We start from the raw sequence: 22,404 nt of genomic DNA, 5'->3' as shown, positions 1-22,404 counted from the left end.
ACACATTGCTGGAGTTACGTCTGTTTCCAGACACACTCCAGCAATGCACAATTTTTGCGGCAACATATACGGTAGGATTCCTGACATATCTGTCAATCCTTGCGACATGGAGTGCTGTACAGTAAATACGACGTATCCATGGTGTCACAAGGAGGGCGACACTTTTCATAAATGAGGCCCTTTTATTCTTGTCTAGGTTAAGCCCACTCTCATGTACCTCCAGTTACTTACAGATGTTAATACAACTTAAATTGTCACTTGCTTTCTTGCCTCAATATTCAAGATGCAGAAGACGTTCAACTTGGGTTCACTGCGCCACCTCTATGGCCTTACTGGGTCAAATCTTTACACCTGCATGAAGCAAGCGTAAGGGGTAACGCTGGCCTTTTTCGCAAAATGACACATTGCTGGAGTTGCATCTGTTTCCAGACACACTCCAGCAATGCGCAATTTTTGCGGCAACATATACGCTAGGATTCCTGATATATCTGTCAATCCTTGCGACATGGAGCGCTGTACAGTAAATACGACGTATCCATGGTGTCACAAGGAGGGCGACACTTTTCATAAATGAGGCCCTTCTAATTTTGTCTAGGTTAAGCCCACTCTCATGTGCCTTCAGTTACTTACAGATGTTTATACAACTTAAATTGTCACTTGCTTTCTTGCCTCAATATTCAAGATGTAGAAGACGTTCAACTTGGGTTCTGGGCAGGCCTGATTCGTTTTTTATCTTGCACTTTATTGTTGTTATGGGTTCTTTTTTCTGGGGTTTTATTAAGCATGTATTATTTCAGCCCTAAATTGCTTGGGTGACTTATTTGTTTGCTTAATTTGCAAATTGTTTTTTATCTTGGGGATAGCTAGCTGGATGGTTTCATAGAATTCACTTTTACTGTGATTTATTGCACTTTTATTATTGTTCTGAGAAGTCGAAAATGTATGTATTGCTTTGGTTCTGATTGACTTAAAGGGCTGATATATCTGCCTACTCTGCACAATATGCTCACACTGTATTTAAATATGTATAGCTAGGAATGATAAGTCAATTTCTTATGTGATTGTTTCAATCTTTGGGGTCGATTACGATGGCGGACGGAAGGGCGACCGCCGGCCTGGAGTAGGCGGAAAATGCCTTTTTCATGTACGCCTGCCGCGGTCACTCCGTCCGCCATATTAGGATGGGAAATACTGTCAAAAGTCCGTACGTGGCGGAAGAGCACGCACCGCCGCGGAACTACCCCCGACCCCGCGGCGGACGTAACCAATCCAGAGACACCGCCATACGGAATGACGTCTCCGACCGTCCTCCAAATCACGATGGCGGAAAACACACATCAAATCGTTGCGGAAAAACAACCTGCCTGAACACGGCGGATTCCCCACAGCGAAGATACTACACATTGCAGAGATACCCACCACAAGCAGATCGCCGTCATGGACCCAGCGCTACACGCATTTCCGATACTCTTCGTGCTCCACCACCAGCAAGTTATGGACCATCATCGACGACGACGCAGGTACGCCAACCGACCAATTGCAGTCGGAAGGGGAGTAACTGCCAGGACTGTGACGTTGGAAGGGGGAGTGTCATGTTTGAGAAACTACATTGACGATCGCACCAATATATCCACAATTGAAGTACACAACCAGGAATGACAATGACAAACCACAAAATATGATTTAATAGCTTTATTTAACATAATAGGTGTATAATCTCAGAGTATTCAAGAGAATGGGCGCTGGGTACAACAGAGCAGGTACATCATTGGCAGCACGTGAGAGGGGCTAAGCGCATCAACAGTCCATTGCACAGAACAGGTACATCATTGGCAGCACATGAGAGGGCAAAATGCAGTATCAGAACAGCAACAGGGCATTGTGGCCAACAGAGCAGGCACAGCACTGGCAGCACGTGAGAGGGGCTAAGTGCATCAACAGTCCATTGCACTGAACAGGTACATCATTGGCAGCACATGAGAGGGCAGAATGCAGTATCAGAACAGCAACAGGGCATTGTGGCCAACAGAGCAGGTATATCACTGGCAGCACGTGAGAGGGGCTAAGTGCATCAACAGTCCATTGCACTGAACAGGTACATCATTGGCAGCACGTGAGAGGGCAGAATGTAGTATCAGAACAGCAACAGGGCATTGTGGCCAACAGAGCAGGTACATCACTGGCAGCACGTGAGAGGGGCTAAGTGCATCAACAGTCCATTGCACTGAACAGGTACATCATTGGCAGCACATGAGAGGGCAGAATGCAGTATCAGAACAGCAACAGGGCATTGTGGCCAACAGAGCAGGTACATCACTGGCAGCACGTGAGAGGGGCTAAGCGCATCAACAGTCCATTGCACAGAATAGGTACATCATTGGCAGCACATGAGAGGGGCTAAGTGCATCAACATTCCATTGCACAGAACAGGTACATCATTGGCAGCACATGAGAGGGGCTAAGTGCATCAACAGTCCATTGCACAGAACAGGTACATCATTGGCAGCACATGAGAGGGCAGAATGCAGTATCAGAACAGCAACAGGGCATTGTGGCCAACAGAGCAGGTACAGCACTGGCAGCATGTGAGAGGGGCTAAGTGCATCAACAGTCCATTGCACAGAACAGGTACATCATTGGCAGCACATGAGAGGGGCTAAGTGCATCAACAGTCCATTGTACAGAACAGGTACATCTGAGGCAGCACATGAGAGGGGCTAAGTGCATCAACAGTCCATTGCACAGAACAGGTACATCATTGGCAGCACATGAGAGGGGCTAAGTGCATCAACAGTCCATTGCACAGAACAGGTACATCATTGGCAGCACATGAGAGGGGCTAAGTGCATCAACAGTCCATTGTACAGAACAGGTACATCTGAGGCAGCACATGAGAGGGGCTAAGTGCATCAACAGTCCATTGCACAGAACAGGTACATCATTGGCAGCACATGAGAGGGGCTAAGTGCATCAACAGTCCATTGCACAGAACAGGTACATCATTGGCAGCACATGAGAGGGGCTAAGTGCATCAACAGTCCATTGCACAGAACAGGTACATCATTGGCAGCACGTGAGAGGGCAGAATGCAGTATCAGAACAGCAACAGGGCATTGTGGCCAACAGAGCAGGTACATCACTGGCTACCCAAGTACGTGTGTCAAGCGACCCGTCCCAAGGACATTAATAATGTCAGGGTGGTTACATTCGTCAATCTACACACAAAGTAAAATGACATGTGAGTGATGGCAACTAAACCTCACACCACAGAATCTGGTGGAGTGCTTGAACTACTCGCCTCGGACACACTTCCAGCACCAGAAACTGGAGTGTGAGACACAGCCACCGATCTACTGACTGACACATGAGCCATAGACCCAGACACATTCCCAGCACCAGCAACAGGAGTGTGAGACACAGCCACCGATCTACTGACTGACATATGAGCCATAGACTCAGACACACTGCCAGCACCAGCACCAGGAGTTTGAGACACAGCCACAGCTGTAGTGACTGACACATGAGCCATAAACCCAGACACACCGCCAGCACCAGAAACAGGAGTGTGAGACACAGCCACCGATCGACTGACTGACACATGAGCCATAGACCCAGACACACTGCCAGCACCAGCAACAGGAGTGTGAGACACAGCCACAGCTGTAGTAACTGACACATGAGCCCTAGACCCAGACACACTGCCAGCACCAGAAACAGGAGTGTGAGACACAGCCACAGATCTACTGACTGACACATGAGCCATAGACCCAGACAGACTGCCAGGACATGTCCCTGTACAGTGACCAACAAATACCATGCCTGCATCTGACACATGAGAGTGGCGGACACACACAGTGCCAGTACCTGTAACAGGAGAGGGCACAACTGACACAGTGCTACTACATGATGCATGACAGCATACAATAGACACAGTGCCACTATCTGACACATGAGAGTGAACTGCAGCTGACCCACTAGGACCACTGAAATGATGAGCCACAGGGCTGTATGGGCCAGGAGGCAGGGTGGCTCTGGGAGCTGGGGAAAGCTGTACTGGAGCGACATTGAGGTGGTCAGGTGTCACTGGTGTGTGCCTCCGTTTCTTTGTGAAATGTAGGGGCACCCCGGACATGACTGGACTGGTAAGTGGAGTGGCATCATCAGACATCAAAAGTGGATCATGTGCTTGTGGTGGTCTGCTCTCTGGGGACGTGCTGGACCTGGCCTGTCGTTTGCTGTGGGCCTGCCTTCTGCCCTCTGCATCGTGTGTAATGGGGGATGCAACAACAGTGTACTCCTTCCTCTGCTTCTGCGGGGCGTGGATGGGAGTAGAGGTATGGGGGGACTTCACCGCTGACACATGTATTGTACGTTCCTTCAACAACATCAGCCTCAGTGCAGCCAGGGGTGATGTATGCCTGTCCTTGATGGAGCTCGTGTCCATGGGAGAACCCTTGGCCATGGGATGTGCCTTGGACATAGGAGGTGTCCTGTCTCTGGAATGTCCCTGATCCTTGGGCGGTGCCCTGTCCCTGTGTGCAGACTTGTCCATTGTAGTGTCCCTCTCCTTTGAAGCGACCTTGTCCTTGGGAGTGTCCCTGCTCTTGGGAGGTGCCCTTTCCTTTGTAGCGTCCTTGTCCTTGGGAGTGTCCCTGCTCTTGGGAGGTGCCCTTTCCTTTGTAGTGTCCTTGTCCTTGGGAGTGTCCCTGCTCTTGGGAGGTGCCCTTTCCTTTGTAGTGTCCTTGTCCTTGGGAGTGTCCCTGCTCTTGGGAGGTGCCCTTTCCTTTGTAGTGTCCTTGTCCTTGGGAGTGTCCCTGGACTTGGGAGGTGCCATTTCCTTTGTAGTGTCCTTGTCCTTGGGAGTGTCCCTGCTCTTAGGAGGTGCCCTTTCCTTTGTAGTGTCCTTGTCCTTGGGAGTGTACCTGCTCTTGGGAGGTGCCCTTTCCTTTGTAGTGTCCTTGTCCTTGGGAGTGTCCCTGGACTTGGGAGGTGCCCTTGCCTTGGGAGTTCCTTTTGTGGGGGATGCCTGTGTAGCATGTGAAGCCATTTCCCCCAACACCCCTTGATGATCCTGTGTGTCAACTCCAGTGTATCTCACGTCGTCTTCGGTTAAAGATATCCCAGTCCTAGGGGATGGTGTATGTGCCCTCCGTGCCCTCCCTTGCTGCCTGTGGCTGCTCCTAGTGAAATAACCTGAATAAGAGGCCTGGTCTGATAATTCACTCTCCCCTGAAACATCAAGTGGTGTGGATGGTGGTACAGAAGTAGCACCCTGTCTATGCGACTGTACAATGGCTGAAGACACAGTGTTTGCCAATGACTGAACTGTTCTGTGGAGACCAGCAACATCGCCATGCATCCCCTCCATGAATGCCACCACCTGCCCCAACTTCCTATCGTGGTCTTGGAATGCATTGATCATGTTGGTCTGCCCTACACACAGCTGTCGCACCAGATCTACTGCCTCAGCACAAAGTGCACTTTGTGTCACAGGGGCAGGCTCTGCGGTGCCTGCACCGAAGGCAACTCTGCTCGCCCTACTCTGGCGAGCACGAGCAGTACATGTTGCAGTGGGTGGCAGTGTGGGCCCTGTGTGCTGTGTCCTGACTGAAGGTGTCGATTGCCCACTCCCTGTCTGTGCCAACAGTGCTGACTCACCACCACTGTCAGAGGATGAGGACGATGGTGTCTCCACATGTGAGTCCTCTGGTACGGTTCTGTCCCTCTCTCCGTGGCTGCCCTCTTCAGTGTCAGTCTGCGTGTGTGTCATTTCGGATCCGGATGCATTGCCACCACTCATCTCCGTAGTCTGTGAGTCCGTGCCCTCTGCCAAAGCTGAAAGAGAGAGAAAAGAGTTTTACCTAGGTGCCACACTCACGTATTGAATGTTAAAAAATCACAACTTTCCTTACAGTCGAATAACATGTATCACCCATCCTGCACATGAACCACCCCTACCAGACATCCTCATTGCAAAGAACCGGTGTTGGCTGTGAAACATGTACATAATACAAACAGGGCAACGGCATGCAGTCCAGCACACATGTCATGCCATGGGACCACAGACCTCAAGGGCATGTCCTGGAACCCTCAAATACAAAGCAAGTGGCATGACCACCTGGCGGACATGGAGGCTAACGCTCACTCCGCTAATGGCACCTACATGCAATTGCAGCCAAACAAACGCACCACGGATGTCACTACTGTGTATGAACACCTATACATGCATGCACTCACAAGTCTCACACACATACAGTCTGCTTACCGCTAGTTTGCTGTTGATCCCCTCCCAGCCGGGCGGACAGGTCAGGATGCGTCACAGCAATGATACGGTGCATTAGAGGGGTCATGGTGCGTCGGGCCAGACGGGTTGATCTTGGAATCATCCCCAGTGTCATCTCGGCAACATTCTTGCTCAGCCTGGATATGTCGTCCCAGCGCTTGTGGCAGTGTGTGTGTCGTCTCTTGCACACCCCCACTGCCCGTACATCACGTGCTATTGTCCTCCACATGGCCTTGTGCAGGTGCAGCTTGACCTACCATGATGGGAGACAAGAGGAAAACGTCAGTGGACCATTTGACATTCACACAGATAGGAGCAACACGTATCTTCATGCAGCCATGCTCAGCACAACACATGTGAAGGCCCCTTAGCACACCGCCAAACTTGCAGAAGCCAGGAGTCAGTGACCACCTCATGCCCACCAACATGTTCCACACTGCACTTACCACCTGTCCCGGGGCACCGTATAGCCGGTCATAGTGGCTGAGCACACCATCCACAAGGACTTCCAGCTCCGCTGCGGAGAAGGGACGAGACCGGGTCTCTCGCACTCCCTGCATGGCAACGTTCACGAACGTGGCAGTACCGAAGCAGTTGTTGGATATCTCAGCAGCAGCAGGTCGAGGTGATGGTCGCAGGCAGCAGTTGTTGGATATCTCAGCAGCAGCAGGTCGAGGTGATGGTCGCAGGCAGCAGTTGTTGGATATCTCAGCAGCAGCAGGTCGAGGTGATGGTCGCAGGCAGCAGTTGTTGGATATCTCAGCAGCAGTAGGTTGAGGTGATGGTCGCAGGCAGCAGTTGTTGGATATCTCAGCAGCAGCAGGTCGAGGTGATGGTCGCAGGCAGCAGTTGTTGGATATCTCAGCAGCAGAAGGTCGAGGTGATGGTTGCAGGGAGCAGTTGTTGGATATCTCAGCAGCAGCAGGTCGAGGTGATGGTCCCAGGCAGCAGTTGTTGGATATCTCAGCAGCAGCAGGTCGAGGTGATGGTCCCAGGCAGCAGTGGCTGAAATCAGTGAATGTGTGCAGCCGAAATTCGCACATATATAGGGCCCAGAGCTCATATCAGTGGCACACGTCTGCAGCTATTGGCTTTCCCGGGATGCCTCATTCAAAAAGAGCCAATGAGTGGCCCTGGTGTGGCGGTGCATGACTTCCGCTATATTTGAATGCGCATACATGCCCCGCGTTGCCTATTTCTATTGGCTACATGTGCACGGACCGTCACGGTCACAGATCTGCAACCGCATGTGCGCGCTTCCGCCACGGTGCATCATTTGAACGATATCAAAGCCTGGCGTCGCGATGGCGGTGCACGCTAACACATACTTTTTAATATGCAATTCAAAATGTCAGTTAATGCCCCCCTTACAGTCAGATTGCAGCACCCACCACACACCGCCGGTCCAGGCCTGTCACCCACCGCCGGTCCAGGCCAGTCACCCACCGCCGGGTGGTGGCCGGTCACCCACCGCCGGTCCAGGCCGGTCACCCACCGCCGGTCCAGGCCAGTCACCCACTGCTGGGTGGTGGCCGCCCACCCACCGCCGGTCCAGGCCTGTCACCCACCGCCGGTCCAGGCCAGTCACCCACCGCCGGGTGGTGGCCGGTCACCCACCGCCGGTCCAGGCCTGTCACCCACCGCCGGGTGGTGGCCGGTCACCCACCGCCGGTCTAGGCTGGTCACCCACCGCCAGTCCAGGCCAGTCACCCACCGCCGGGTGGTGGCCGGTCACCCACCGCCGGTCCAGGCCGGTCACCCACCACCGGTCCAGGCCTGTCACCCACTGCCAGGCCTGGCCGGTCACCCACCGCCGTGCCTGGCCAGTGGGTGACCGGCCACCACCCGGTGGTGGGTGACCGGCCACCACCCGGCGGTGGGTGACTGGCCTGGACCGGCGGTGGGTGACCGGCCTGGACCGGCGGTGGGTGACGTGGGTGACCGGCCTGGACCGGCAGTGGGTGACCGGCCACCACCCGGCGGTGGGTGACCGGGTGCTGCAATGTGACTGTAAGGGGGGGTATCAACTGCCATTTCGGATTGCATATTCTAAAGTATGTGTTGGCCTGCACCGCCCACGCGGAATGCGTGCACTGCCATAGCGACGCCACTGACTGTTCATTCTCAAATGATGCACAGTCGCGGTAGTCCGCACATGCGTTATGAGGGGTGTGGCCGTGATGGTACTTGTCCATACAGCATATGTCATGCACAATAACATGAACAACGATCATCTTCTGTGTAGGTGGAAGGCGTCCACACATGGCATATGTACACACACTGCATGTCTCCGCACACATGTAATGTTGACAGTTGTATATGTGTGTTAGGACATGTACAGAATGCTGAAACTATCATGGTGTCAAGTCAATGGCCCGTGGCCACGTGTGCGTTTCATATCCACTTTTTGTCATGTGTAGTCATACTATTGACCTTGCCAGTGGTTAACTATGGCTATTGATGTGCACCCAAGTTGCAACACATGTGCATGGCGACGTGTTGACATCTTGGTTTTGCGTACACACGTTAAAATTCATACACATCTACACAGTACTTCAAGGGTGTCTAACCACATTCAGAAGCTGTTGTGAGTGTGTGGTTTGTGTGTGCAAGTAACAATGATGGGGGTATACATGCATTCTGTGTATGCGTATGTGTGTTGCCTGTTGTGTGCCCATGCATGTCATGTGAGGATGCCCAGCATTGTAGGTGGGGTCATTGGTGCATGAAGACAAGGAGGGTGTGTTCCATGTTCGTATTGTGTGTGCACGTGCATGTGTGTCTGTGGTGACGCTTGTCCACATTTGGGTCCTCAGTCATGTGTTGTTGGCACTTCTTTAGACATGTGTGCATGTTACATTGGACATGTTTGCACACCTGATGTTGTGTGTGGCACAACATTTGTTTTTATTTATCTGTATTGCATTAAATATTGATCACATGACACATATGAGCATTGTCGGCAACATGTCTTATTTGTATTGTGTTTGTGAACATGTGATAGTGTGGAACAGCTATGCGTTGTTGGTCAATTGACATCTGCTCCCATCTACTCCCACACAGGAGGGCTCCAAATGTGCATCGACCATACACTGTACTGGAGGACATGGTTGACGAGGAGGTGATTCGCAAATTCCGGCTTGATCGACGTAGATTGCTGGAGCTTGTAGCCCAATTGTCACCTCATCTGCAGCCATGCAGAACATATCCTGGAGCTATTACACCCACAGCAAAGGTGATGGCGGCACTTCACTTCTTTGCAACTGGCACCTTCCAGTACACAGTTGGACATGCCGGGGGGATGTCACAATCCATGTTCAGCATGGTACTGCGGGATGTTCTGAATGCCATGATGCTTTACAAGGATGAGTACATCCATTTTCCACGGCCGGCAGAGTTGGCAGCAGTCAAAGGGGACTTCTATGCCCTGGCACAGATACCACACGTAGTGGGTTCCATTGATGGCACACATATCGGTCTCATTCCACCCCAGGCACGTGAGCCTGTATATCGCAATAGAAAGCACTACCATTCGATGAACGTGCAGGTGGTGTGCCTGGCTGACAACATCATCTCCCATGTGTGTGCCAGATTTCCAGGCTCCACACATGACTCACACATCCTGCGGAGCAGCATTGTCCCCCATCTGATGGCTAATCTGCGTCCAGAACGTGGGCGGCTTGTAGGTGAGTATGCTGTGAGGACAGTTGTGTTGTATGTGTGGAATGGTGTACCCACCAATCCTGGTAATGATATTAGTGTCTGTCATTCCCCCACATAGGTGACCCTGCGTACCCAAAACGACCTTGGCTGCTGAGTCCCATACGTAATCCTACTACACCTGGTAAAATGCGTTATAATGATGCCCATGGGAGGACACGTCGAGTGGTGGAACGTACTTTTGGACTGCTGAAGTCTAGGTTTCGCTGCCTGAATAGAACCGGAGGGGCCCTATCATACTCACCAGGCAAAGTATGCAGAATCGTGATTGCCTGCTGCATGCTCCACAACCTGGCCTTGCGCATTAAAATTGAACTGATCATGGACCCTGAAGACCAACATGTTGCTCGGCCTCCCATCCCACCCATGTCGACTGATGAGGATAGTGGTGAGGAAGAAGGTGTGGACCAGAGGCATCAGCACATTGATTGCTATTTCCCTTGAATGTGAGTAACTACCGCTTGTGCAGCCTGACAATGCGTGATGTATGTTTGGCAGTGGAGTGTGGATGTGGTGTATCTATGATGCCTGTTCTGGTATGTTCTGTTTGCAAATGTGTGTGGTAGATGGTGTACATGCAATGCTCCCTGATGTGTGTCCTGTGATCCACTTAATTGGTGATGAGTGTGGTTTGTGGGATGTTGCAATATAGTGTGTTGTGATGGGTGTGAATCACTTTCCTGACCTGTGTTTGTTGTTCTCTCATTATCCCTAGGTCACTCCCACAGAGGCATGATTCTCAACAACATTGATCCCTGCACCTGGCAACGTTACATTCTAAGACAATCATGTGATTAAAACATGGAGGCCACACATCATTGAGTGTTTACGTGATGTTTATTTACAGGTTGAGGATTGATGTTGGTGCATATTTACAAAGAAGTGTTGGGGGGAGCGAGAGTTGAAGGTCATGGCAGATGAAAACACCGTGGGACACCACAATGTGTGATGTCCAGCTAGTCCAACAGACGTGTGGCAATGCTTGGCATTGTGGGACAGGATAGTTTGCAGGGTGAATGGCAGGCTCAGACAAGGGTGAAGTCCTTGGCGGCCCCTCTTAGAGCGGGTAGATGGGGCATTACCACTGCTCTCACTGGGATCCAGCCTCGGACGGCCCCTCAGTCTTGGAGCCGGAGCGGAGACGGCTGTGGGGGCAGGTTGGTCAGGGGCCAACTCCCTGTCCGTGGGCTCAGGTGTGGGTGGCGGTGGTGTTGGTGACCGGTCCCGCTGGGCACTTGGGTGAAGGGGTGGTGGTGTGGCGCGCGATAGCCAGTCCCTCCACAGAGCAGTTTGCTGGCCCATGAGGTCCACAAGTTGGCCTATGCGGGTATCAATGGACCGCAACAGATGACTGCTCTCTTGTGAGTCTTGGTGGGCCCGATCAGACTGTGCCTGCGACTGCTCATAGGAAGCATTGACTCTGGCGATGGCTTCCAGGGTTTCGGGGCCAGGATGGGGTAGGTGTCCTTTTCCACCTCGCCAGACAACTGCACTCCTGGTTGTGAGCTGTGCCCTCACCTGTGTCCTCTCACGTCCACTCTCCCTGCTTGCCTGGGATGTTGATGGCCCATCATCGGCCGATGGGTCAGGCAGGGTGGCACAGGCAGGAGTGGTGGTGGTGGTGGTGGCTGCACAGCTCACAATGGCAGGTGTTGGTGTGGTGACAGAGGCCAAGGTGGTGGGGCAGTGATGTCCTGGGAGCCTGATGGCCCTGGAAGTCTGCTTGGCCCCGCATCGTCCTCTGCACCTGAGCTGGTAATGGGCTCGTCCCCAGAGAGTCCGTGCTGTGAGGGGGGCGACTGGTGCTGGCGGTTGCTGCTTTCGCCAGTCAAGTTGCGATCACCTGAGGGACAAGATTATCATGATAAATGCTGTGGACATGACATGTTTTTGGTACAAAGATTACAAATCAATAACCTCTCTCACACCCCCCACCCACCATCACCCTCCCTGTGGACATGGGGGCCTGTTGGGAGTTGTAGTGCTGGTCTCTCACACACCCCACACACCTCTCTCACACACCCCACACACCTCTCTCACACCCCCCACCCACCACCACCCTCCCTGTGGAAATGGGGGCCTGTTGGGAGTTGTAGTGCTGGTCTCCCACACACCCCACCCATCACCACCCTCCCTGTGGACATGGGGGCCTGTTGGGAGTTGTAGTGCTGGTCTCTCACACCCCCCACCCACCACCACCCTCCCTGTAGACATGGGGGCCTGTTGGGAGTTGTAGTGCTGGTCTCTCACACACCCCACCCACCACCACCCTCCCTGTGGACATGGGGGCCTGTTGGGAGTTGTAGTGCTGGTCTCTCACACACCCCACCCACCACCACCCTCCTTGTGGACATGGGGGCCTGTTCGGAGTTGTAGTACTGGTCTCTCACACCCCCCACCCACCACCACCCTCCCTGTGGACATGGGGGCCTGTTGGGAGTTGTAGTGCTGGTCTCTCACACACCCCACACACCACCACCCTCCCTGTGGACATGGGGGCCTGTTGGGAGTTGTAGTGCTGGTCTCTCACCCCCCCCACCCCCACCACCCTCCCTGTAGACATGGGGGCCTGTTGGGAGTTGTAGTGCTGGTCTCTCACACACCCCACACACCTCTCTCACACCCCCACCCACCACCACCCTCCCTGTGGACATGGGGGCCTGTTGGGAGTTGTAGTGCTGGTCTCTCACATCCCTCCCTGTGGACATGGGGGCCTGTTAAGAGTTGTAGTGCTGGTCTCTCACACACCCAACCCACCTCTCTCACACCCCCCACCCACCACCACCCTCCCTGTGGACATGGGGGCCTGTTGGGAGTTGTAGTGCTGGTCTCTCACACACCCCACCCACCACCACCCTCCCTGTGGACATGGGGGCCTGTTGGGAGTTGTAGTGCTGGTCTCTCACACCCCCACCCACCACCACCCTCCCTGTGGACATGGGGGCCTGTTGGGAGTTGTAGTGCTGGTCTCTCACACACCCCACCCACCTCTCTCACACACCCCACCCATCACCACCCTCCCTGTAGACATGGGGGCCTGTTGGGAGTTGTGGTGCTGGCTGCTTTGACAACATACAAGGCTGGGTAGGTAGGAGGCAACATTTGTGTTTGGTCAGGGTGGGTGCATTTGAGCCCAGGACTTCACATTTGGGTGACTATGTGGCACACATGCATGGATTGGAGCCAGGGAGATGTGTGTTGGCAGTTGTGCAAGGCAGACCATGTCAGTGTGATAGTGGTGATTGGTTTGTACTTACCAGCCTCTAGTCCCTCCTCGATTCCTTCCAGGCTCTCAGGGTGCAGTATGCCCAGCACCTTCGCCTCCCATTCTGCATATGGTATGGGCTCCCGGGGAGTGCAGCCGCCAGTGTGGTGTGCCCGCAGGTGGTTCTTCGCCCTTATGCCTTTCACCCTTGTCTTGAGGTCGTGCCACCACCTCTGGATCTCGTGTTTGGTGCGTGGCACGGTCCCTGACGCATTGATTCTGGTCACTATCCTGTCCCACATGTTGTTTTTGGTTGCCACGGTGGTCTGCTGGCCTAGGGTGCCGAAGAGATGTGGTTCGACACGGATGATTTCATCCACCATGACCTTCAACTCACTGTCTGTGAACTTGGGATTTTTCTTTGGTGCCATGGTGTGTGATGTGCAAGGTGTTGGTGGGGTGTGGTGGGATGTGCAGGTGTGTGGTGTGTAGGGATGGTGTGATGGGTGTTTGTGTGGTGGGTGTGTTTGTGTGCAGGTTGTATGTGTGTTTTTGTGTGTCTGCTGTTCGTCGTAATCTGGCTCTTGCTTGCAGCTATGCTGTGATGCAAAGGATTGTGGTTGTGGTAGGGATCCATTTTATACTCTGTGTGGTGGTTGTGTCCCAATGGTTGTTGGCAGTCAGGTGTTCTGTGGGTGTGTTGACTTGGGTACCTTTTTCGGAGCTTGGGGGTTGTCATTGTGGCGTGTAGTTGCTGTGGGTGGGTGTTTCAGGTGGGTGGGTGTACTGTTTAGTGTGTTTTGTATTTACTTCCGTCAGCCATTTTGTAATCGGTTTGACGTAAGGAATGGTGTTCGTGTGGTCCTTCCGCAGTCATGCTCCGTTTGTCGATGTATTGTTTCCGCTGCGGTCGAGGTTGGATGTGGTTCCGTTGAACTGGCATCTTTATCCTAATCGCGAGGCCGGAGCCTCCGCAGGTATTGCGGCGGATGTGCCTGTTCCCGCGGTCATGTCCGTCCGCGGCGGAGGGTGTTTCTTTGGTACCATCCGCTTGCGGCGGTCTTTGGTGTGCTCCGTCCGCCGCGGACGGTGTTTGCTGTGATCCGTCCGCCGCGGTCGGAGTTTCTTCACATTATTATCCTAATCGCACCGGCGGTTTATCCGCGGAGCGGTCGGGTGTATTTTTGCCACGCCCATGGCGGACGGAACCCGTTTCCGTCCGCCATCCTAATAGGCCCCTTTGTCTGGTCTTTTTTTCATTGATTGTATATTACTAATAGGGGTGTATCTTGTTTTTATTTATTGATGTGTGTATTGATGTTTTATGTACTTTTATGGTCTAGCTAGACCGAATAATGTTATTCTGACTAGCTGCCACTTATAGCCAATCATCGTTTTTCACCCAATAGCATTTTGATTGCTGGAATAATTAATTACCTAATTAGAAGACATTCCTAATCTTGTGCCTTTAGTAATACCCTTAGGGCAATAGAAGCTATGATTGCATTTAACTTTCTACAAATCTTCTAGGGCATAAGTTAGAAGAGTAAATTATCCTCCCCTCATGGTTGCTACCTTTGCAGCATTAAGTGAACAATTTAACGGACAGTAGAAGTTAAACTACAGATTCCAGAATTCAAAGTACTATGAACAAGACAGGACTTTCTGAAAGAATCACACATAACAAAGGTGACTTGACAGCTATGGGTTTATTTGCAAGGAACAGTGAATGGATGGTGTGAGGGTCAAGTTTGTGCAACGTTTGAACTACGTATGTCCAGTGAATAAAAATCAGGAAATTCTGGCTACAAGTCGTTGGAGCAACACCTTATGAAAAGTGTCCCGAAATGCCCTCTCCGACATGTAGCAGTATTTGTACTAGGGTACACTGGAACAGTGTAGCTTGCTTACGGCACCTCCTGCCTGATTAGCTATCCATATCAATCTGCACCAGCAGAGTGATGAAGCAGAGAGCCATATCCAATGCCTCTTTTTTTCTCTTTTTACGAAGCTGTGCTTCCCAAAGGCAAACTGTCCCTTCAGCCCTTTCTTGCATATACCAGTGGTGTACTGGTATATGTAAGAAAGGGCTGATGAGACAGTTTGAAGGCTGATAGTCTTGGGCGGACCACTATACATGTCACATCTAAAGATGGAGCCCCATGGAATAGGGCTGGCGGAGCAGAAGAGCAGTCTTCAACCGGTCTCATAACCACTTGAAATAGGTTTGATGATTTGGAGCAGCCAGCCAGGAACAGAAGTGCAGACTCAGACTCAAACGAGAGGTTAGAGAGGCCAGTTACTGTGTTGCCCTTAGCTTCCCACTTGTTAAAAAAAACTATGAATAGCTTTGCATTTGACTGAGCTATCTACAATTTTAAGAATAATTAGGGGATATTTACCAACAGTTTTAGGAAAAAATAAGGGTGAGATGCATGAAGTTTTCCCAATTCACACACCTCAGATAAAAACCTTACCAAACACCTGTAATAGGAGAAATTGCAATACATATTTAGGGGTCCATTACGATGTCGGGCGGTTTGCCTCTGCCAGGCTGGCGGTGGCCACCGCAGGCCTTGCGGAGGCAAGCCGCCCGGCATCGCAAGCCCAAATCCCCTCCGCCAGATTAGGATGGCGGAGGGTAAGGCGGCGGTGAAAAACACCGCCCGCCTGTTTTCTGCCCCGGTCGCCTTGCGGCCGGGGCGGAAAACCTGTAACATGGTGGCGGTTTCTGTAAGACACCGCCCGCCATATTACAATGGGCTGTGAGGCAAGCCTTTCCGTGGCAGCAATGCCGCCACGGAAAGGCAGTACAAAATGGGGTGGTGATGGACAGAGCATCTGAACCAATCAAACACTCACACCCAGTCAAAAGATCTGGGTTTAATCCATCACCGTTCTTTAGCCCACTCTGCCACCCCAGTTCAGACATGGCTATATGCAAATCAGTCTTACCCTGTGCCTCATGGGAACAGTCCAGCCCGAACTGCCAAGCCATGCCTTCCCCGGACCGGAAACAAGCTTCCGAGGACCGGTTTCTGGCATTACAGCCTTCTTCAGCTCGGCTTGCTTGAATCCAGTGGCAAAGTGAGCAAGGGACTCACGTCTGAGCATACCCTGCCACACTTATGGCGGACAAAAGCGGTACAAAAGGGGGTGGTGATGGACAGAGCATCTGAACCAATCAAACACTCACACCCAGTCAAAAGATCTGGGTTTAATCCATCACCGTTCTTTAGCCCACTCTGCCACCCCAGTTCAGACATGGCTATATGCAAATCAGTCTGACCCTGTGCCTCATGGTAACAGTCCAGCCCGAACTGCCAAGCCATGCCTTCCCCGGACCGGAAACAAGCTTCCGAGGACCGGTTTCTGGCATTACAGCCTTCTTCAGCCCGGCTTGCTTGAATCCAGTGGCAGAGTGAGCAAGGGACTCACGTCTGAGCATACCCTGCCACACTTATGGCGGACAAAAGCGGTACAAAAGGGGGTGGTGATGGACAGAGCATCTGAACCAATCAAACACTCACACCCAGTCAAAAGATCTGGGTTTAATCCATCACCGTTCTTTAGCCCACTCTGCCACCCCAGTTCAGACATGGCTATATGCAAATCAGTCTGACCCTGTGCATCATGGGAACAGTCCAGCCCGAACTGCCAAGCCATGCCTTCCCCGGACCGGAAACAAGCTTCCGAGGTCCGGTTTCTGGCATTACAGCCTTCTTCAGCCCGGCTTGCTTGAATCCAGTGGCAAAGTGAGCAAGGGACTCACGTCTGAGCATACCCTGCCACACTTATGGCGGACAAAAGCGGTACAAAAGGGGGTGGTGATGGACAGAGCATCTGAACCAATCAAACACTCACACCCAGTCAAAAGATCTGGGTTTAATCCATCACCGTTCTTTAGCCCACTCTGCCACCCCAGTTCAGACATGGCTATATGCAAATCAGTCTGACCCTGTGCCTCATGGGAACAGTCCAGCCCGAACTGCCAAGCCATGCCTTCCCCGGACCGGAAACAAGCTTCCGAGGACCGGTTTCTGGCATTACAGACTTCTTCAGCCCGGCTTGCTTGAATCCAGTGGCAAAGTGAGCAAGGGACTCACGTCTGAGCATACCCTGCCACACTTATGGCGGACAAAAGCGGTACAAAAGGGGGTGGTGATGGACAGAGCATCTGAACCAATTAAACACTCACACCCAGTAAAAAGATCTGGGTTTAATCCATCACCGTTCTTTAGCCCACTCTGCCACCCAGTTCAGACATGGCTATATGCAAATCAGTCTGACCCTGTGCCTCATGGGAACAGTCCAGCCCGAACTGCCAAGCCATGCCTTCCCCGGACCGGAAACAAGCTTCCGAGGACCGGTTTCTGGCATTACAGCCTTCTTCAGCCCGGCTTGCTTGAATCCAGTGGCAAAGTGAGCAAGGGACTCACGTCTGAGCATACCCTGCCACACTTATGGCGGACAAAAGCGGTACAAAAGGGGGTGGGCTGGGTATGCTCAGACGTGAGTCCCAGGCTCTCCACACCACTGGAGTCAAGCTATCCAGGCTGATGAAGGCTGGTAGCCAGAAACCGGTCCTTGGATGCTTGATTCCGGTCTGGGAAAGACATGGCTTGGTAGTTCGGACTGGACTGTTCCCATGAGGCACTGGGTCAGAGCTGATTTGCATATAGCCAGTGTCTAACCCAGGGTGGTGTGGAGTGCAAAAAAAATGATGGATTTAGGCCCAGATCCTTGTACTGGGGTGAATGTATGACATTGTTCTACATTCTGTCCATCAACTGTGTTTTTTGCAATTTTCACCCCGAGTGGGCTGGGTATGCTCAGACGTGAGTCCCAGGCTCTCCACACCACTGGAGTCAAGCTATCCAGGCTGATGAAGGCTGATAGCCAGAAACCGGTCCTTGGATGCTTGATTCCGGTCTGGGAAAGACATGGCTTGGTAGTTCGGACTGGACTGTTCCCATGAGGCACAGGGTCAGAGCTGATTTGCATATAGCCAGTGTCTAACCCAGGGTGGTGTGGAGTGCAAAAAAAACGATGGATTTAGGCCCAGATCCTTGTACTGGGGTGAATGCATGACATTGTTCTACATTCTGTCCATCAACTGGTTTTTTTGCAATTGCCACGGAAAGGCAGGCGGTCTTCACTCTGAGGGCCCCCTGCGGGCCCCCAGAGTGAAGGACAGTAGGGGGGTGCACAAGGGGTGGTACCTGTGGTACCCCCCTGCATTTGCATAATGAAAGTGGCAGGCACCGCGTGGTGCCTGCCGCTTTCATTATGCAAATGGTGAAAAGCATTTTCAGCATTGTGGCGGGTGGTGCAGAGAGCACCGCCCACCACAATGCTGTAAATACAGGATGTGCCCGCAACTGTGGCGGGCACATCCTAATCTCACCCCCGGGACCCCCGCCCTTATGACGGGCGGTCCCATTCCCCACTATGGTGACGGGCGGACAAAGTCCGCCCGTCATCATAATGAACCCCCAAGAGTCTCCAAGCACAAATATTATTTGTAAGTAAAAGTGAGACGCTAAAGAATGTTACCAATTTACAAAAATTAGCAAGCACCTGTAAATTTGGTCCCTTGAATGAAGATCATATTAGAAATCGGTTTGTTTTATGTTGTGTCAATGAGCATATCTGGGAAGAACTGTGGTTGAATGATAAACCACCTTTGAATGATGTTATTTGGAGTGCACAAGGGGTGGCACACATATGTAAGTGTGTGAAGATCATAAAATGATACTGGAAACATAATAAAAACCCAAGCCCAGGTCACACAGACGGAGTACAAACTTCTCTTGAGCATTTTAGAGGTCTCATATTAGGTGATTCACAATTGGATAAACAATACGACGAGCAGATGGGTGGGAAAGCAAGATGAAGGGTGGGGTGCAGAGGATGAGCTATAAACAATATAAAATGGGATGTGTTACCCTAGAGCATGTATATCATTAGTAAGGCATTATTCAGAGAATTGTGTCCAGTTCTGGTGGCCTCAGCTGCAGTGCTTTGGCGAGTTCTGGAGGCATCAATTGAATTGTTGTATTCTCATCTGGAATATTTTCTCACTTCTGCTGATACCTCTTGTGTATTCTGTTAGGCAAGGTCTGGGGATCCCCTCCGATTTATTGTGTTAAATTTAGTCCAGTTTTAGAGGTATATGGAACGCTGTATTCGGGAGGTCACATCAGGAATTTTGTGTCCAGTTCTGGTGGTTTCTGTTGTGCCAGGTGCTAGAGGCCATATCTGGCGAATTCATTCAAATATCTGAAGCCACATCTATGCAGAAATTGATGCATCGCTTGAAACTACTTTCATGCACCACACCTAACATATGTCACAACAGGAGGGAGAACCTCTCAATATACTAGTGAATGATGGAAATTTCTTCTGAAAACTGAAAAGAGGGCCTAATATCCCATAGAGAGTCCAAAAACAGAGTTGCATAGAGCTTCAAACAATGAGTACAAACCTCAAAAAACACGTTAGGATGTTCATTCTTTATTTCTTGCTTCAACTTTAACACCTCACATATGTGTTATGAAGCCCTTATCTAAATTATGTTCAGTTCCGGAGTCCTTATTTTGAGTATTGTATCAGGATCTGGAATGTTATGTCTAGTTTTGGGGCCTTACCTGGAGCATTATTATCCATTCTGGTGGCTGTAGGAAAGTGCCTCTGTCCACATGGTTAACCCCCACTTTTGCCTGGTGTATGAAGTGATTTCGAATTGAAAGTGCACTGGGTCCCTGCCAATCAGGTTCTCAGTGCCAGATCTCTTAAAACTAGGGGTGGGCTGAGCTTGTGGATTCCGTGGAGATCCGCTCCACCCTACAAGCACCGTAAACAGCTGCCGGATCCAATGCTGCATCACCGAATGGCTACCTCCTGCTGATGTTATAATCTGCCTGCTCAGGGACTTACCGCAGTGCATACAGTGCACAGGAGCCACATATGCAGAGGTTGTGCAGTCGAAATCTCGAGTTTTTAATATCGACTGGACAGAATATCGACTCCAGAATATCGAGATGTAAGTAATATTAAGGTAAGTAATATCGATGTTATTTTTATCGATTTTTAAGTGGGTTAAAAAATATCGAAGTAATAAATATCGAGTAGTAAATATCGAGTGTTCAAAATATCGTTTAATTGTATTAGTTAAAAATATCTAAAGTCAAAATATAGAGTGTTAGAATATCGATTTGTGAAAAGTACACTGTTTTTAATGTTGCAATAGTTTTTTTTTGGACTAAAATCATTTTTATGTTTGTAATTTAATTTTAGTAAAGATATAAATATATATTTTTTTTAAAATATATATTTTAGTTAAAAATGTATAATAAATTTTAGGAGCGGGTTGTGGGTTTTTAGGGAAATAGGGTGGGAAGTGTTTTAAAATATTTCTAATGTAATTTTTTTAAATACATTTAATTTTAAAAATGTAGAAATTTATTTTGTTTTAGGAGCGGGTTGTGGGTTTTTAGGGGAATAGGGTGGGAAGTGTTTTAAAATGTTAACATTTTAAATTTGAAAATATTGTAATTTTTTTTTAAATATATTTGTATGTTAAAAATTTAGAAAAATTAAATGTTTTAGGAGCGGGTTGTGGGTTTTTAGGGGAATAGTGTGGGAAGTGTATGAAAATATTTTAAATTTAAATTTTAAAATTAATGTGAAATTTAAAATTTCAATATTGTTTAAAAATTTTATTGTTCAAAATTTGAAAATGAATTTTTTTTTATTTTAATTTTAAAAATTATGAAAAAATAAATGTTTTAGGAGCGGGTTGTGGGTTTTTAGGGGAATAGGGTGGGAAGTGTATTGAAATATTTTAAATTTAAATTTCAAAATTATTTTGAAATTTAAAATTTAAATATTGTTTATAAAAAAAATGTTATCAAAATTTTAAAACAATTTTTTTTATATTAATTTTATAAATTATGAAAAATTAAATGTTTTTGGAGCAGGTTGTGGGTTTTTAGGGGAATAGGGTGGGAAGTGTATTAAAATATTTTATCTTAATCATAATTTGAAAATACATTTTTTTAATTTTTTTTAAAAATGTTTACAACCAAAATTATAAATTAATTATAATGATTTAAAAAAATGTAATTTAAAAAAATTTAGAAAAATTATATGTTTTAGGAGCGGAATGTGGGTTTTTTGGGGAATAGAGTGGGACATTTTTAAAAATATTTAAAATTAAAATTTTGAAAATAAAAATAAATGTCAAATTTAAATATTGAAATTAAATTAAAAATTTAAATTGTATAACAAAAATGTATTTTAGGAGTGGGTTGTGGGTTTTTAGGGGAATAGGGTATGAATTGTTTAGAAAAATAAAAAAATGAATATAAAAAAAATTAAAAAATAATTATTACATTCAAATTTAGGTAACAAAAAAAATATTTTAAAAAACAAATAAAATTAATATTTAAAATTTATTAATTATCATTTAAAATATAAATTATAAAAATATTTTTATATATTTGTAATTATTATTTTTTAATAGTTTTAATGTTCAGCACCTTTCATGACTAAGGGGGCCGATTCCGATTCGGGAAAAACCGCTCCGAATAGCCGTTCAGAGCGTTTTTCCCGTACAAATCGTACCCTGCAACGTCCCCCGTACGTACAACGAAGTACGATTCGTACCAGGAGCCGTACTCCGTACGAGTCGTACAGAGACCGTACGACTCTAATATCCATACGATTCTCCCTCGGAACCCGCTGTACGCGACATCTGTACGGTTCTCGGCTGGTTTTTACGACCCAGCAAGTACGATATGTGTTGGGTACGCACCGTACGACCCTTTTTCTACGGGAGCTGAAAACAGCCGTAAAAGCAGAGTTCGCGCCGAAACATGTACGGAATGGCCCCCCCGGGTACGGTGCGTACCCCCCATGATTGCAGGGGTACGCACCGTACCCCAGCGATCATGGGGTGTACGAGCCGTACCCCATGTACGATGGGTGTACAAGCCGTACCCCATGTACGATGGGTGTACGAGCCGTACCCCATGTACGATGAGTGTACGAGCCGTACCCCATGTACGATGGGTGTACGAGCCGTACCCCACCCATCGTACATGGGGTATGGCTCGTACACCCATCGTACATGGGGTACAGCTCGTACACCCATCTTACATGGGGTACAGCTCATACACCCATCGTACATGGG

Source organism: Lissotriton helveticus, chromosome 3_1, assembly GCF_964261635.1.
Source record: "Lissotriton helveticus chromosome 3_1, aLisHel1.1, whole genome shotgun sequence".
NCBI classification, from domain to species: Eukaryota; Metazoa; Chordata; class Amphibia; order Caudata; family Salamandridae; genus Lissotriton; species Lissotriton helveticus.
The sequence above is the reverse complement of the archived record's forward strand: the minus strand, read 5'-3'. Positions refer to the sequence as shown.